The sequence below is a fragment of the Eretmochelys imbricata genome, chromosome 1 (genome assembly GCF_965152235.1).
Source record: "Eretmochelys imbricata isolate rEreImb1 chromosome 1, rEreImb1.hap1, whole genome shotgun sequence".
NCBI classification, from domain to species: domain Eukaryota; kingdom Metazoa; phylum Chordata; order Testudines; family Cheloniidae; genus Eretmochelys; species Eretmochelys imbricata.
This window is the reverse complement of record NC_135572.1, coordinates 117,586,261-117,592,007: the sequence shown is the minus strand read 5'-3', so window position 1 is coordinate 117,592,007 and position 5,747 is coordinate 117,586,261.

Sequence of the window (5,747 nt, the reverse complement as noted above, 5' to 3'; positions counted from 1 at the left end):
AGCAAGGTGAAAATTCACTCCTAGCAAATAAGTGCCACTGGCAGAAATAAGGATGAAGGCACAAACTTTAATCAAACCAACTGAACTGATTTTTCAAACTAAAATCCGCAGTGAACTGCTCAGGGAGAAGGGACAGTTTAACCGGAGTCTGCAGAGCCTTCAGCCAACAGGACCAGAGTAACCCTCCCCCTGCAGACAGAGTGTAACCAGGAGGCATCTTTCCCGTAGGGTGCAATGGGAAGTTCTCTCTTATCTATGCTCCAAGTGATGCCCTTACAGGCAGCAGGGGATGCTCAGTGGGAATTGACCTCCTCGCCAGGTCTGGGTCCCCACTTCTGTGGTGGGGGGAAGTTCTGCTTTCCTAGTATGGGGTGTCCTGGGCAGGCTGAGGTTTGCAAATGTTCCTTTCAGGGCCAGCTGAGTCTGGCCTTGCCTAAAATGTCACTACTAGAAAAAATATAGATATAATAAAATTAGGGGGTGGGATAACTCTAAAAATTTATTTTCTTTTTCTACCATCAGAAACAGAAGTGGTTTTGGTCAAATTGTCTAGTAATGGTGCAGTGAGAGGCTTTATTTGTGTGTCCAGTCATGGGATGCTATTGATGAGGCCAGTGTACCTGAAAAGGGATGTTTGCACATAACACATGCAGTTTTTTCTTTTTCTTCTTCAGACAGAAGATGATCCTAGAATGGTGCCCCGTCTTCCTGAGAAAAGAAGGGGAAAGGCCACGAGGAAGGAGCATTCCTGTTGCGGCTGGAGATTGGGGGGGGGGGGAAGGACTCGGAGGGGAAGGACATGAAGGGACTTTTGGAACACTAATTAATGAGCATGTACTTCATAATGTGAGCTGCTTTTTTCTTGAGACTATTTAATTTCAATTGATAAATGGGAGCATGGGAGTGATACAAAGAAAGATAGAGAGAACTACTGTGCGATTCCTCAGAAGTCAGAATGTATCAACAACACAGACATTACACAGGACAAGCCAGCACTAGTGCTATTCACATGTCAGAACTGAATCTTTCTGTCTTTCTCTCTCTGACTTTCCATTTTTTAAAAGTTTAATTATACAACTTTTTTTATCTGCATCTTTTTGTGTGTATAAGGACAGCACTTTGTTGGTGCGAAGAAAAAAACCCCATTTTTCAATTTATGCATGTGTTCAGCATTTATTATATTTCTGAGCATAAATGATCTAAAGTTGGAAATCTGTTTTCTCTTGAATATCTCTTAAACTCAGTAGTTGAAAAGGAAAGCATTTTTGCCTAGGTGCCCAGAGATAGTTCTAACCTGGTCATCACCAGCATGACTTCATTGTAAGGCGCTTCATTTTCAGTTTTTACTTTGCTTAAAAATTCCCAGGAATTTATCAGAATTTATTGCAAAAATTAAATAATGGGTGAAAATCAGTGCAAAAAATTAACCTTGTAGTTTTCTGACTAAATATTGGGGGTTAATACTGGGGGATGGGAAGACAGAAGAGAGCAAATCAGAGAAAAGTAGGAGCACTGAAAGTAAATACAGTTTAATGTTGTGGTTTATTTCATTAACTTTACACTAACAATACGTACACACACTTCTAGGCATGCACATGCATATATCTTCCACTATGTTGCCTTGCTTTAACAGACACCTTCCCATTTACACTTAGACTAATTTATTATTAACATAAACATCCACCGAATATAATTTATTGGGTTTTCTTAACATAATCGGCATTTTCCTTTACTTGGACGGTTCAAAATTTGGGTGAAATTCCCTACATGCAGTAAAAGCCGAATAACTTCTGTAATCCCCAGGAATTTTTTTAGTAAATATTAGGAAAAAAATGAAAACAAAGGGCCTTACTTCATAATCATAGCCTGGCACTTCTACTAGTGGTAGACATTGGTGATATCTGGCTAATAAAAAAGCAATTTCCCCCTCAAACAAATAGACTGGAAAACAGGAAGTGAACTACTTCTGTTTGCCTCTGAAACAAATTTTATCTCAACCTGAACCTTGTGAAAAAAAGTGTGCAAATGTGGCAAACTGAAATTCAGTTTGTAATTGGCCTCAATGTTTGTGAATATTTTTCCTCACTATTCATTCAACTGTTCATTAATACCAAGTTCTCTTTATATTGTACTATGCCAGTGAACTACAATCTAGAGCAGGGATTGGCAACCTTTGGTCCACGGTCTGCCAGGGTAAGCCCCCTGGTGGGCTGGGCCAGTTTGTTTACCTGCCGCATCCACAGGTTCGGCCGATCACAGCTCCCACTGGCCGTGGTTCGCCATTCCAGGCCAATGGGGGCTGTGGGAAGCGGCGGCCAGCACATCCCTCGGGCTGCGCCACTTTCTGCAGCCCCCATTGGCCTGGAACAGCGAACCATGGCCAGTGGGAGCTGCAATCAGCCAAACCTGTGGATGCAGCAAGTAAACAAACCATCCCGGCCCGCCAGGGGGCTTACCCTGGTGGACCGCATGCCAAAGATTCCCGATCACTGATCTAGAGTGTGAAAGTGGCATTTCACTGGGAACTTATGAAACAGTTGTGCTAGTGAAATAATATCTACACTGTACAAATTGCTAGCATGCAGTAGGAATAGGCCAAAACTGACTCCAAATCTCTTCAATTTTGCGGGAGAGATTAAGCTTCACATTGAGATGACCAGGTCTGAACCTGTCCCGCCGACTTGTGATTAGAATAAAAAATCTATTTTCCAATCCCACTTTGAATGCAGTTGAAAATTATGAGAATAGATAAACAGAAGGCTTGTCTAAGCTGCGCTGCAGTGTGACCTAAGCGGTTACGAATTGCAGAGCGCACCAAAGTGCTTCTCAGTAACTGCCCTATGTGGACACTGCTGGCGTGAACTAAAAGGTACCTAGTTTGTGTTAACATAGTCTCATGTCAAACAGGACCATTAACATGTTCACATGTTATGTTCACACCAGCAGCATTCACATGAGGCAGTAGTTCATAGATAGATTTACAGATTCCAAGGCCAGAAGGAACCATTGTGATCATCTAGTCTGACCTCCTATATAACATAGGCCATAGAATTTCCCCAAGATAATTCCTAGAGCATACCTTTCAGAAAAAACCTCCAATCTTGATTTAAAAATTGTCAGTGATGGAGAATACACCATAATGCTTGGTAAATTGTTCTAATAGTGAATCACTCTCTGTGCCAAAAATGTATGCCGTATTTCCAGTCTGAATTTTTCTTGCTTCAACTTCCATTGGATCGTGTTAAACCTTTCTCTACATGATTGAAGAGGTACTTGTAGATTGGTACTTATAAAATGTAATCTAGTCACTCCCTAACTTTCTGTTTGCTAGCCTAAATAGATTGAGCTCCCTGAGTCTATCATTGTAAGTCTTTGTTTTCTAATCCTTGAATCATTCTTGTGGCTCTTTTCAGAACCCTCTTCAATATATCAACAGCCTTCTTGAATTGTGGACATCAGAACTGGACACAGTATTTCAGCAGTGGTTGCATAGGTGCCAAATACAAAGGTAAAATAACCTCTCTACTCCCACTTGAATGTATGCGTCCAAGGATTGCATTAGCCTCTTTGGCCATAGCATTGCACTGAGAGGTCATGTTCCCTGATTATCCACCATGACCTCCAAAGTTTTTTCAGAGTCACAGCTTCCCAGGATAGAGTTTTCCATCCTGTAAATATGGCCTACATTCTTTTCCCCCTAGATGTATATATTTACAGTTAGCCATATTAAAAATGCATACTGTTTGCTTGCGTCCAGTTTACCAAGTGATGTCGCTCTGTGTCCATGACCTCCCGTCTTCATTATTTACCATTTCATTGTGTCATCTGCAAAATTTATCAGTTAGATGGCAACACTTTGGTGTGCTCTGCAATTCTCACCCATAGTCTGCATGGTGGCGCACTGTAGACCTAGCCTTAGAATAGACCAGGGTTTTGTCATTTTCAAAATGAGAAGTTCCATTTTTCCAGTTCAAAATGACTTTTTGTTTAAAAATTTAATCTAGCTATAATAAAAAAATATGATAAAAATGGAAACAAAATGTTTTGGAATTATTAACATGAAATGTGTTGATTAACAAACTATTTTTTTTAATTTTTGGTTCATGAAAATTTTAGAGATTTAATTATTTCTCAGTGATTTGGGATGGGAAAACTTTCTGGAAATCTCAAAAATGTATGTGGGATGGGAAATCTTTTCTCCACTCAGTTCTATTAAGAAATAATAGATACTGCATGGATACTTTTCAAAGACACCATGATAGAGGCTCAATTTAAATGTATACCCCAAATTAAAAAAACACAGAACTAAAAAAGAGCCACTGTGGCTTAATAACCATGTAAAAGAAGCAGTGAGAGATAAAAAGGCATCTTTTAAAAAGAGGAAGTCAAATCATAGTGAGGTAAATAGAAAGGAGCATAAACACTGCCAAATTAAATGTAAAAATGGAATAAGAACAGCCAAAAAGGAGTTTGAAGAACAGCTAGCCAAAAACTCAAAAGGAAATAACAAAATGTTTTTTAAGTACATCAGAAGCAGGAGGCCTGCTAAACAACCAGTGGGACCCCTAGACAATCGAGATACAAAAGGAGCACTTAAAGACGATAAAGTCATTGCAGAGAAACTAAACAAATTCTTTGCTTCAGCCTTCACAGCTGAGGATGTTAGGGAGATTCCCAAACCTGAGCCGTCTTTTGTAGGTGACAAATCTGAGGAATTGTCACAGATTGAAGTGACGCTAGAGGAGGTTTTGGAATTAATTGAGAAACTTAACAGTAACAAGTCACCGAGACCAGATGGCATTCACCCAAGAGTTCTGAAAGAAGGCAAATGTGAAATTGCAGAACTATTAACTATGGTTTGTAACCTGTCCTTTAAATCAGCTTCTATACCCAATGACTGGAAGATAGCTAATGTAACGCCAATATTTAAGAAGGGCTTTAGAGGTGATCCTAGCAACTACAGACTGGTAAGTCTAACATCAGTACCGGGCAAATTAGTTGAAACAATAGTAAAGAATGAAACTGTCAGACACATAGAAAAACATCAATTGTTGTGCAAAAGTCAGCATGGCTTTTGTAAAAGGAGAGCATGTCTTACGAATCTATTAGAGTTCTTTGAGGGGGTCAACAAACATGTGGACAAGGGGGATCCAGTGGACACAGTGTACTTAGATTTTCAGAAAGCCTTTGACAAGGTGCCTCAGCAAAGGCTCTTACGTAAATTAAGTGGTCATGGGATAAGAGGGAAGATTGTTTCATGGATTGAGAACTGGTTAAAAGACAAGGAACAAAGGGTAGGAATAAATGGTAAATTTTCAGAATGGAGACAGCTAACTAGTGGTGTTCCCCAAGGGTCAGTCCTAGGACCAGTCCTATTCAACTTATTCATAAATGATCTGGAGAAAGGGGTAAACAGTCAGGTGGCAAAGTTTGCAGATAATACTAAACTGCTCAAGATAGTTAAGACCAAAGCAGACTGTGAAGAACTTCAAAAAGATCTCACAAAACTAAGTGATTTGGGCAACAAAATGGCAAATGCAATTTATTGTTGATAAATGTAGAGTAATGCACATTGGGAAAAATAATCCCAATTATACATACAATATGATGGGGGCTAATTTAGCTACAACTAATCAGGAGAAAAATCTTGGAGTCATTGTGGATAGTTCTCTGAAGACGTCCACGTAGTGTGCAGCGGCAATCAAAAAAGCAAACGGGATGTTAGGTATCATTAAAAAAGTGATAGA